This window comes from Diadema antillarum, unplaced genomic scaffold (assembly GCF_040938485.1).
Source record: "Diadema antillarum isolate AM-2024a unplaced genomic scaffold, OU_Dant_1.0 seq00000014_RagTag, whole genome shotgun sequence".
NCBI lineage: Eukaryota > Metazoa > Echinodermata > Echinoidea > Diadematoida > Diadematidae > Diadema > Diadema antillarum.
The window spans coordinates 1,078,680-1,090,725 of NW_027271134.1; the positions used below are offsets into that span (position 1 = coordinate 1,078,680).

The window sequence follows — 12,046 nt, forward strand, 5'->3', positions numbered from 1 at the left end:
AGATCTCGAAACTTAAAAAATTTTGTGTTTCCCATGAAAAGATGATAAATCAGATTTGCAAAATAGCAAGATAAGGATGATGATACATTGCCTCACAATATCATATTGATTTTTTTAAAATAAAACATATCCACTACTATTAATTCAGTGGCAGTATTGACTTTCGCTTGAGAGGTATATTCCATCTCGGGTTCCATAAACGAAGTGGTGTACCTCAAACCTATCTATTTAGCACGATTGTCTTCAGTTCATTAATGCTATAAAACCTGTGTCGTTTGTCAGCACACAGATGAAAGTGGCCCTATTCATTCCTCATTTTGCAAATTCCCTGTTTTGGCTCCCATAAGAGTGTGACAGAATTATCAGCTAGCTCAGGAATTCGAACACAGTGTCCCGCTAACCTCATCCTCCTTAAAACACGAGCAAAACGAGCTAACTCCATTCTTGTTAAGTTGAGATATTTGTAATGAAAGCTGCTAAAAAACAAAGAAAATGATTTAAAAAAAATATGGGATATTTTTAATCATAACTTCTAGAATATTCCTGTCACAAGTGAGGTAGGCCTATATATCACCGGAAAGGGTTTATTTTGCTCTAGGCCTATATCTGACACAGTAAGAGTTATCCTTAGCATGCGTGGGCACACTCCGTCCAATGCTTTCTCTGCTCCATACAGAAGTACAAATTCAACTGTTGCGATAAAAAGTCGCCGTTTACACTTTCTTCATATTACTATGCAAGGCATTCCATGCGTGCTAAGGCCACGTCTGATCCTGATGTCATTTTCTCTCGAGGCAATCCAGGAGCCCAGATATACTTGAAGTCCTTTTTCTTCTAGGCATTGAGCCGTAGACCAATCTTCAATATCAGCCCGGTGTGATTAACATTAATTTCAAAGTCATCGCCAAAATAATTCCATGAGAGGCCGGTAATCTAATTTCCAAGAAGGAATCTTAAGGCTTGACAAAAACGTGAATGCATGCCAGGTAGACTCGGGAGGCTATGAGGTGATGACATCACTATCAGTTATTAAACTATTATAATGACCAATGGCAGCATTTTGTGGGCATGTGAAGACGTGATTGGATCATTTTATTGTATGTATCAAAGTGGGCTTTCCTACTAGACAAAGGCACTTCATAATGAAAATATTATGTTTCAAGCTACACGTACGCCCTATACAGAATATAAAAATAGGAGCATGTCAAGCTTTTGATTTCAATTTGTCATAGCATGTACTAGTTTTGTGCGTGAATTCGTGGTTCGTGCTCGTCTGCCAATAAGACCTAAATCGGACACAACGTAATGTTGCATAATAAATTATCTCGATCAAGTTACCAAATTCAACTTTGTCATGATGTATAGGCCTATGAAATGTGAAACTTATCACAACAAAATCATAAAGCTTGAAATAATTATCTGACTGGCTTGTAGTGAACGAAAGCTAGCCAGTAGAATGTGAAGGTTGGTTGAAACTTAAATTTTTGCACATTGTAACAAAAAACAATTGTATTTGTTTATAGATTTTGCTGATCCCGCAATGACCACAAATCAATTTCGGTTCTTTGGGTAGGCTTAGGCCTATCAATGAAAAGGTGGAATATTCCAAACCAGTGTTTGAAAAAAATAAACAAACAAGAAAAGCGATATATTGTCGATAACGTCAGACCAAAGAGGTTCAAGAGAATGGGATCACAACTGTAATTTTAATATTCCTTTGAACCATATTCGATACCGCCACTCAAAAATATTTGACGCATGTGCCAAACTGGACTCTGCTGCCTCGCAGATAGGGAGACATTTGACTCGTGTCTCATTGCATAATCACCAACCACTTTTAAAGGAAGATATGTCTTTGTAGATGGTAATTACTTTTTCCATCCCTATATACTTATAAAAGGTAGGTGATGTGTAATGTTAACGACACGAGGATGCGTGAATAGAAATTAACCTTATATATATATATATATATATATATATATATATATATATATGTATATATATAACTTATATATATGACGAAATAAAGCGAAAATTGCTCAGCTGGGCATGCCCACAGAGTTCTGTGGGCATGCCCGGGCACCAATCTGATATACAATAAAGAATAAGGCCTATATTTATAGACGTTCTATACTTGAAGATTTATATTCCGTTTAAAAAAAAAAAAAATATATATATATATATATATATATATATATGTTTATATCATCAAAATATGAAAGTTCTGCGTCGGTGAGTAATGAATAGATATCAAGATCCAGCACTGATTTATACTTTTGCACAAAATTAATCTCTGGACCGGATTAACTATTTTCAATATGCTTTATCATTAAGTGAGATTTAATTAATAAACAAGCAAAATATAGCCAACATTTTATATGATAACGTTCAAAATAAACATTTTAACCGATTGCTCAGCAAGACGGCGACATCGAGCATGGATCTCCAAAGACACAAAAATGCACATCTGTCGAATTCCTTCATCAATAGAAAACTGACAACACACTGTTTGAATGTTTACAGCCAGTTGGAGCTCAATCTCCATTCTGACAACACCGTGGAGGACGACGTACAGTGCTTGCTGCCCTCATTGTTGAAACATGTGCGAGACCGTCATGCTCAGCTTACAGAAAGGACGTCAAGAATGCAGAATTGCTTTGCATGCACAGCTAGCTACAGTAGTGAAGCTGTTCGAGTGTATGTAGTAGTGCAGTGGTACACAGTGCGGTGCGTGACTCCTTGCTTGGTGCATAAAACTAGCGGAGTTCCCGATCCGAGAGAGAGAAACCTAACCACGAACGACTAACCGTCCGTGCTAGAGAAGATCTAATCTGCCGACCTCCTCGCTCTGTATATCGTGAAATACTTGGTAAGTATGGTTTGATAAAAATGTGTTGCTCATTTACATGTTTAACCTCTCTTTCTAACGTTAGACGCAACGTTACGGATCCGGGCTAACTCGGCCCACGGGACAACTCGTCCCACCCGTCGAGGGTGGGCCGAGTTGTCCCACCCGTTGGTATCGATAGTGATCGTGAGCGCTTGTCTGTGTTTGAGGTTATTTTGTCTTTGTGACGTCTTTTTTAACCGTAACTTTTATGGAATTGTGCTCAGTGGTTTCTGTAAAGAATATTTGCCAACTTTTGGGGGATACAACGACGTAAAAATGAAATTTCAGACGTTTTATCGCGGTTCGCGATCCCCATAGGTTCACGTTCATTTCGCGCGGTGGGCTAACTCGGCCCAGCTAAGTTTTAGCTGTTGTTTTGTCAGTAAATCTCCGTAAAAATATCAATTTTATCATGTATGAAGGTGTATTCAGGGTTCCTTCAACTAATTTCATCTTCGAGGGAATTTAATTTTGCACATGTTTGGTGAAATGTTGGATATTTGTTCGCATGATTTCATCTTTGCCGTATCCGGACCGCACCGGTCTCGCCACCAGCAGCTCGCTCACGCATCACTGTGGCAGAGCTGAGCAGCGCCATGCCCATGCCCACTCTCGGCGAGGCACGGGGCGGCGCGGGGCACCCGCGCGAACGGCACAGAGGGAGCAGCCAGCCACTCCGTAAACGTCGCTACGGATACGGGCGGTGGTTGAAATTGGAGGAAAAGGCGTCATTTGCTGCACTTCCCAATTTTCTCGCGTGAGTACTAAATTCTATGCAGTAGTCAGTTGGCATTTTCCTATCCATTGTCTTGAACTTTGAGCTGAGAGCTAGAGAGGGAGCAACTTGTTTCAACTCAACTGTGTTTTGCTACAACGTCGCGTGAATTGGGCTGAGCTGGTGTGCTACCGCCAGCCAATGCCAAGGTGAAAGGGCAAGGGTTTCTGCTAAAGGCTGGGCATATAGGGGGTTGCTTGACTCTTTTTTTTTTTTCTGATTTTTTTTTTTTTTGGTCTTTTATCTTTTTCTGATATTTTTTTTCCAGGATGACTCAATAATATGTATTCCAACCTCATGCAGTTTGCAGTTGTCATTTTGCTGTTTTTCTGTCTATCCCCCAGCATCAGCGTTATTATTTGCAATGATTGATACTGAATAAAAAAAAACACACACACACAACACACACATAAAATAACGATTTGGATGCATGCTGTATTGTTGGCAATTATCACATGACTCGGATGACACTATTCGCTATGTTGGGACACTGCTCCTTAATTTGCGAATATGTAAAATTTGTGAAATAATACGAGTTTTAATATGTGAAAATGTCACTTTTTTGTGTCTGAAATGATTTACTAGTACTATGGTGAAGTCGGTTTTCAAAGTGATATTTATTCAATGTACTATAATTGCTAACAGAAATACTGTTGTTACTGCTAATGATTGACAAATTGCCCTACACGTACATCGATATAAATGTTTATGTAAATATGATGATTTTATAGAGATAATTATTACATCGATGTAGGGCAATTTGTCAATCACTTGCATTAAAAAACATCTCGACGGAAGAATTTCATGAATTTGAAGAAATACTGTTATACCGGTACTGAAATGAATGGAATATATAACCTTGTAACGAAAGCAGCAGATAAAGCAATAGTAAATTACATTGTGATCGAAGTTCATCTATGTAGCAACCTAACATCACTTTATCATTGAATTGTCATATAGACTGCACCTTGCTACTAACAATGAATACTATTGGCCCTGAAATTAATTTTACATTAGTACATGTATGTTCTTTCTTTCTTTTACGCCCAAGTACCAGGTATTACTTCTCTGGCAGGATAGACCAGCAGTAAACTCTGTGGTATTGAATTGCATGCAGACTTGTGCAGGATGGATACTGCAAGTAGTAGTAGGGCCTGGTAGGGGAAAATATGACCAGGTAAGCTCTGAGATTGTAATGTAGTGCTAGTTTTGGAACTACATTGCATTAAAGATCAAAAGTGGGATTTTTTTTTTGTAACACCTATAACTTTCGACAAAGCTTAACATTTGCTAATATTTCACATTTTTTCTTACCTGCGCCTAAAATTGTATTATGATGGCCTGCTATTATGTAGGCCCACGGTAAGACAGCAAACTTGAATTTGTTGAGCTTCTTGGCTATTTCATTCTTTTCAATCTCAGATCATTATATTTTGTTCAGTTTGTAATTGTATAGGTTCATAGGTTGACACACATTCTCATTGACCTGTATGCCGTTTCTTTTTATCGCCCTCATTCCTTTCCCATTCATGTGTTCATCCCTTTCACACCACACCTATACTCTTTTGTTTAACATTCCATATTAAGTTCGGTAGTCCGAACTTAACTTCCCTTGTCCAGTCGGCCACTACATTGGGATGTTCGACAGTGACATAGAAAAAGAAGAAATAAGTTCTCACCTCAGCTTGTTGACACCTTCGTCCAGTTTATTTTCATTTGTAGTCATAGTGAGTTGGGTTTTTACATTTTAGTTGGTCTCTTCCATTCCTATTACTCTCAATTTCAATTTCAATTTACATGTATTTTCATATTTCTCATGAAAATAGTACAGACAAAATAAAAATGTACAGCAGTCTGTCTCAGCATGAAGTCAAAGGTGAGTTTAGAATTGGGCTATGGTACTAGAAATATGATGGGGCCTATACATACCAGCAAGTTTGTTCAGCTGCAACTTATACATGGAGAATAAGCTCATCAGGAGTCACATTCCAGCAGGGCTCCTACTTAGAACCAGACTGTGTGACCATGGTAACCGGCAAGCTGCCACGTACAAGAATTCTGAAATCAGGTACAATAATGAAGGACTTGTGGAATGTTAACAGGAAGGCTGATCAATACCTGCATTCCTGGTTAGGATCCCTCCGGAGTATAGAAGAATAGACAAGGAAAAAAAGCAACAAGTTTACTACCAGGTACCCGATATGCACTTGCGTGCCGTAGCTGCTAATAAGATGTTGCTTTAAGGCTGCGTTCACATAGAAGTATACTATTCGGGTATTCGGGCTCGTTTTTCGAGGGCACGCGAATAGCTTGAATCGAACGATAGGATTTCCTCACACCGGTTCACATAGGAGGGCACTATTCGAAAGTACCGAATAGCTGCGAAAAGTATAGCAAAGTGGGAATCGAGCTTGTTCGATTTTCTTGCAGCGTATACCGTCTCTCGTTTATGAAATAATGACACTTTTGGTCTGGATTTGCCCTTTAGCAAAAATAAGCATGTAGACTGACATTCTGATGCAGTTTAGAAATTGTTAATAAGATTTGCTGGGATGTAGGAGGAAGAAATCCTCACTGCATGGGATGGTGAGTTGACGGTGCGGGTGATGGTGTACTCTGTGCCCGAATAGCGAATAGCGAATAGCGAATACCAAATACTTCTATGAGAACGCAGCCTTGCGTTCACATAGAAGTATTCGGTATACGGTATTTGCTATTCGCTATTCGCTATGCGCCGTCAAGTCGACCCAGTACACCATCACCTGCACCATCCGGATTTCTTCCTCGTACACAACCATCCCAGCAATCTTATTAAAAATTTCTAAACTGCATCAGAATGTCAGTCTACATGCTTATTTTTGCTAAAGGGCAAATTGAGACCAAAATCGTCATCATTTCATAAACGAGAAATGGTATACGCTGTTCGAAAATCGAACAAGCACGATTCCCACTATACTATTCTATGCTATTCGGCATTTTCGAATAGTGCCCTCTTATGTGAACCGGTGTTAGGAAATCCTGTCGTTCGATTCAAGCTATATTTGTGTGCCCTCGAAAACGAGCACCGTATACCCGAAAAGTATACTCCTATGTGAACGCAGCCTAAGACTGTAAGAGTATGTTTGAAAGAAGGTGGTGCGGTGCAGCATATTGGGAAGTTCATTCCAATAACTATAGGCCCATGGTGAACATAATACACAGTGGATTTTTTGTTTTGTTTTGTTTTATTGTTTTTTGCGTTAAAAAAAAGAAAAAGAACTTGACGGTTGGCCATTATTGTGCAGGTACAGGTGGCAGAGGATTTTTCTCTTGAATTAGGGTAAGGATTCCCATGGCAAAAATGGCAATGTCATCAAAACAAAAACAATTCCTTTTTATTTTTGAAAGTACACACAAAAGGTAGGCCCTACAATCATAAACAAGGCCAATCTAGCTAGCACTACATTTCATTACCGGTTTCATGATATCAACCATTCAACCAAACCGTCCATATCTACAGGTCAAATAACTGACCACTGGATATCAAACAATTTATTAATTTCCACGGTAATGCCCATAAACAGACTTACCCCTTGACTTTTGCTTGTTTGTTTTTATTAAGAAAAAAGGTAACATTTATTGGACAGAAATAACTTTTGAGTAGAACGCAGATCTATACATAAAATCAGCAACAACAACAGCAACAACAAAACATTTAACAGTTAAAATCAAATGCATATATTGACCTTCATGTAGTTCACATCGAATGATCTGCTACATAATTTGATTTCTTCTCTACTGGGGATACGGGTACGGAGTGGCTGGCTGCTCCCTCTGTGCCCCGCGCCGCCCCGTGCCTCGCCGAGAGTGGGGATGGGTGGCGCTGCTCAGCTCTGCCACTGCTGAGCGAGCTGCTGGTGGCGATGTGCGGTCCGGATACGGCAAAGATGAAATCATGCGAACAAATATCCAACATTTAACCAAACATGTGCAAAATTGAATTCCCTCGAAGATGAAATTAGTTGAAGGAACCCTGAATACACCTTCATACATGATAAAATTGATATTTCTACAGAGATTTACTGACAAAACAACAGCTAAAACTTAGCTGGGCCGAGTTAGCCCACCGCGCGAAATGAACGTGAACCTATGGGGATCGCGAACCGCGATAAAAACGTCTGAAATTTCATTTTTACGTCGTTGTATCCCCCAAAAGTTGGCAAATATTCTTTACAGAAACCACTGAGCACAATTCCATGAAAATTACGGTTAGAAAAGACGTCATAAAGACGAAATAAACTCAAAGACAGACGAGCGCTCACGATCACTATCGATACCAACGAGTGGGACAACTCGGCCCACCCTCGACGGGTGGGACGAGATGTCCCGTGGGCCGAGTTAGCCCGACCCCAACGTTACACGTACGTAGGGTCGTACTCGCACGAGTCGTAGATAGACCGAAAGATAGTCAATAGTCTGAACATCCATGTCATCATGTGTTACTGTATTCTGCGGAGACCAGGCCATTTAGACGGCAATTTAGACTAGTCCGTCAAACTGTTAGCCCTACTTAGTGTACTGTTAAGGGCTTTTTACACTTGTAAATTTTTGCTTAGCCCCGGACCAACGGTGGGGCTAAGGGGGGGGGGGGGGGGCCTTAGCCCCACCGTTGGTACGGGACTATCCTTAGCCCACTTTCTGTTTACACTCGTTTTTGCCAAAGTGGGCTAGCCCCACCGATAGTACGGTACTATCTGGCCCTGCAAAATAGCAGGGGTTAGCATAGCCTGACCAGACACTGTGCTGCGCACAGGGTCTGACATGTGTTAGTGTTTCAACGTTGTAAACGACCGTCACTATTGACGGCAAAATCACATAAAATACCTTTTATTTTGTATGATTTTAAGAGTAATATAATTTGCAACACTTACCTACAGCGTATTTTCCTGATGGTTGAGTTGAATTCGGCGTTTTGTTGGTATCCAGACCTTATTGTTGAATTTTTCGGAGTAGATCGTGCGGTGGCATCTTTTCCTTCGAGAGCTTCACAAAAGGAACAAACTACCACGCATGCGCATTCAGAAGTGGTTGCTTTTTACGTACGCCCGTGCGCCCGTGCGTTTCATGTGTTACGTAAAGCTTGTAGTAGATCCGCGCGTGCTGCACCGGCAATGATTTGAACTTTTTTAGTCGGGGTCATCCGACTATCTCATCACTTCCGCCCCGACTACCTACGTTGTAGTATACGAGAGTGAATGCCATTCATATAACACGCAGATGAGGAGTGAAGCAGTAAGGACGTTTACAGACCTGATTTCAGCCATAGATTTCGGTAAGTTTTAGACGTAATTAAACAAAAAATCGCATACCGGTTATTGAATGATGGTCATAGATTACGATAATTCCTTATATTTTAGTTTTCCACGATTAATAAAGATATTCATGAAGGAAACAGTGAACGATAACAACGTCCGCGAAGGAATAGAGGTGCAGCGCTGTCGCCAGCGCTGCGTGTAGTTAGGGTTAGCACTGCAATTGCGGTGCCAAGCAAGTGAGTGTAAACAGAACGAAAAAATAATCCTGGGCTAAGCGACGGAGACGAAGTCCGACCCTCACTGACCAATCAGAAACGAGGTAATCAAGTGCTGCCGGTGCGTGCGTGTACGTGTACAGTACACAGCGTAATTATGAATATTCATGTGGTTTGGAAAGTCCGGGGCTAAGAAATACGAGTGTAAAAAGGTCAGTTTTCTCCTTAGCCCCGGACAAGAGATAGTACGGGACTAATTGGCGAGTGTAAAAAGCTGAAAAAATTGGTACGGGACTAACGATAGTCCTGGGTCAGAGAAAGTCTGGGGTTAAGAAACACAAGTGTAAAAAGCCCTTTAGTAAGCAAATAATCAACGTTGGTGAAGGTGATGGGACAAACTATCACTTCCGAGGCGATCTGGATGTAGCTATCTTTCCGAAGCACAGCTGAGGAAAGATAGCGTACACATTCAGATCGCCGAGGAAGTGATAGTTTGTCTCATTGCCTGAAACTAAAAGTTGATTATTTTCTTTATATTCCACATCTACGCGTAGGGTCCTAGAAATTCCCATTTTATTCCACATCTGAAACCGTTCTAGCTGTCTTTCGATATCCTTAGGGCTTAGGCTACGTGTGCGCGTAGATGACAAAACAATGAATTTGCTGCGCGCACCGTGCGGCACCGAAGTGAAAGTGCGTTGCACTGTGTACTATCAAGTGACCTAGGTCACATGATAGCCCACAGTGCAACGCACTTTTATTTCGCGCGTACTCATCTTGCGTTACGACTGTGTGGACTGTTTGGAGATCAGCGAAACAAAAGGGACTATCAACATAGAGTGTAACGAACTTTTCTTCTCAGGTGATGTGATGGGCAAAACTACGCTTCATCACGTGATCAGCTCTGGACCAATCCTATTGCAACATTCTTAGTATGTGGAATATAATACGTGTTAGCTAGCTTCACGGAATCACTCTCTCCTGTTCCTGTCAGTTCAGTGAAGTGTCACTGCCTGTCTCGTGCGGAGGTGACTCAAAGTCAATACCGGTAATTAAATGTTCTTAATGATAAACTCCGAACAGACAGATTTTTCAGCAATCCTGGGTATCTAAATACGAATCTTGTTAGGATGCTATATTATTTTAGGCCTAACGCTTGGGCTTCTATTTAACTTCAGCACAGCCATATCCGTGTAACCCGAATCCAGTAGTCGTTAGATTGTTCTGTAACATTAGGTGTCCTATAACTGCGACCAGCCCCAACACGCAGTGTTGGGGCTGCGCATTGTAGCAGACATGATCATGACAGGCGAAGTATAGGCCACTGGCGCCTAAATATCAATATGAAATCGCAAAAATTCTGTAATATGAAGACTTACAGGTGAAGTTATAATGTTGAAGACTGACTGCGTTCAACTTTTGGTTCTGCCAATATTCCATTTCTGCTCAAATTGATGAGTTAAATACGACTCGGTTGAGAGGAACTCGGGAGAACAACATCTTATACAGTCAATGGATTTGAAATTTGTGCACATGCGCTGGCCGTCAATTCATCTGTACAGCTGTAGCTTTATGGCAAGGCCGTATCATACTGTTGTGGCAAACCCTCTCGCTGTATATTGCGTTGCTTTCTGGGTGGGTGCGCGCGCGCAGGCCTTGTCAGAAGGCTAAAAGCATTGCGACTCCGCCAGCACATGAATATTTACGTGCGCAGTGTACTGCATACAGATTTCAAAAATGGTGAATGGGATGGGGAGCTAGGAGATGGACCTGTAAAAAAAACGTTTTTTCAAGATCATTGGACCAGTGTGAACAAGAACAAGGTGAACGGATGGTAGGAATTAGATAAGAATCTTATGTATACTGGTAATTATAAAAGTAAGTTTTTTTCTAGTGAAATTCGAAACTTACGGAGGCGCGAAAATCTGTGACAGACTGTGTATGTTTTTCAAGCTTACCGATATAGCACTCTATTGACTCAGGACGCTCCCACAGTATAACTGTGTACACGGAGCGTCCCGGGGTTAGGTGTCCTATAGTATTAGTAATACATCGACACTGCTGCACTGCTGTACATTGTCATTGAAACCGACACCCCTCAATTTATAGCATTTGATATGCATAAAGAACGAACTTTCACTCATGAAACTATGCGTGCACGCAGTGGTTTTGCATTCTGTGAAGCTAGACTAATTCTACATGTAGACCCTAACAAACCGTTGTAGGCTATAGATCTAGACTAGATGTAGTTGATGTGCGTTTTAATATTCTGTTTTATATGTAGCTTTAACAGAAGTCATTCTGCCATTTTGCAGTCTTGTCACTGTTGTGACAAGCATATGTTTGTTAAATATTTATCCCTCCTAATAGTGATACGCTGTCTGTCGCACACAAACACACACACTCTACACAGGCTTATAAAATACCTAGTGAAACCCCATCATAACATGTTCAGTTGTAATGAGGAAAAACTTTTATCGAGGTGATCATGTCAATCCCATTTTCCTTTGCATGTAAACCTAAGGCAACCTAGCAACTATTTTTGAATGTTCAAGCGATGACGAAGAATGAGAAAACAAACTTAAACCTCAGTTGGTAGTGGAAACTTGACACCCATACTTTTGGAAGTTTCCATGAAAGTCCCAGTGTCAGGCAGGCAAAGGAATGTGCATTTGATATATGCATTCCTTCAGCTTCATAGCCCACCAGGTCATAAACTGCATGTAAATAGCATCGGAATAGCAGCAAATGTGTAGAACTAATCTGTGTGAGTTAAAGACTCTGTAGATCTTAACAAATGTCATGAATCTAGATTTCCCCCCCCCCCCAAAAAAAAAAAAAAATCAAACAGTAGATCAATGTATAATGTTAA

At 40.7% G+C, this 12,046-nt stretch overlaps 1 protein-coding gene across 2 annotated transcripts in view; it reads left to right on the forward strand.

Moving 5' to 3' along the window:
• The first annotated feature begins 2,724 nt into the window (after positions 1-2,724).
• The window catches only part of LOC139725075 (casein kinase II subunit beta), a 38,285-nt gene continuing 28,963 nt past the window's right edge, over positions 2,725-12,046 (forward strand). For both annotated transcript variants that reach the window (XM_071636164.1, XM_071636165.1), the window contains exon 1: positions 2,725-2,869. The gene's annotated coding sequence lies outside the window, so the exon portion shown is untranslated. The remainder of the gene's footprint in view (positions 2,870-12,046) is intronic.